The 925-nt window shown below is 40.0% G+C and overlaps 1 non-coding gene across 1 annotated transcript; it reads left to right on the top strand.

Annotated features, from left to right (window-relative positions):
• Positions 1 to 639: 639 nt before the first annotated feature.
• trnas-gcu (transfer RNA serine (anticodon GCU)) lies at positions 640 to 721 on the top strand. The gene has a single exon. It is a non-coding gene; the product is annotated as a tRNA-Ser (tRNA).
• The last annotated feature ends 204 nt before the right edge of the window (positions 722 to 925 follow it).

Raw genomic sequence — 925 nt, 5'->3', positions numbered from 1 at the left:
CCTTCTTCCCTTCTTTCTATCAGTTTCTCTTTTCTGTCCCAGATCAATATAATGATGAGAATCCCAATTTAATCAGTTGTTTCTGGTGTTTTATCCATTCCAATTAAAATTCAACATTCCAGTCAAATCTATTTGTTATTCCACAGTGTCTCTCCATGTGTTTTATTCTGTTGTATTCTCTCATAGTCTGTTTGATGATCAATGTTACATCTCACTCTCTGTTCTGGTGAAGATCAGAAGCAGTAATATCTGTTTACGCCACCTGACAAGTCGGCTGAGGCTGTGTCTCTCTGATCATGTGGAGTTAAAGCAATTCTTCCAGTCAGTTCAGTTGTCATTTCATGAGAAATTAGAAGTCATCATGACTTCGTCAGTGACCTAATGGTTCAGATGTCTGAGTGATGTTAATCATGGTGTGATCAAATGTTTGTATGTTCCAGTCTTTCCGTGGTGAGTTTTCACATTGAGTAGAAACGTGTTGGACATGGTCTGGAATGTTTCACACCGCTCCATTCCCAACAGGCCATGACCTGATGTGATGGAAATTTCATTTACTTACAGAAGCTACATTTCCATCATTGCACATCTGGCTGCACAGTCAGGATCTGAGCTGAAAGTGACCATTACGCCAAAACAGTTGACAAGGTGGCGGAGAGGTTAACATGATGGATTGCTAATCCATTGTGCTTCGCACGCGTGGGTTCAAATCCCATCCTTGTTGTTAGTTTATGAACTGTCTAGTGCATTGTTGTTTCCAGGGGGGGAAGTTTTGTGTTTAGTCGGCCTGGAAACCTTTTCTTGTCAATATCTAGAAGGTGATTCCAGAATTGTTTATACTTAATTAAAATTGAGACAGACAATTGGAATTCTTCACCCAAATTGGACTGGAATGAAGATCAAATTGGGATCACGAAAAGGAGGAAGA

This window comes from Heterodontus francisci, unplaced genomic scaffold (genome assembly GCF_036365525.1).
Source record: "Heterodontus francisci isolate sHetFra1 unplaced genomic scaffold, sHetFra1.hap1 HAP1_SCAFFOLD_286, whole genome shotgun sequence".
NCBI classification, from domain to species: Eukaryota; Metazoa; Chordata; class Chondrichthyes; order Heterodontiformes; family Heterodontidae; genus Heterodontus; species Heterodontus francisci.
This window is presented reverse-complemented; position numbering and strand designations above follow the sequence as displayed.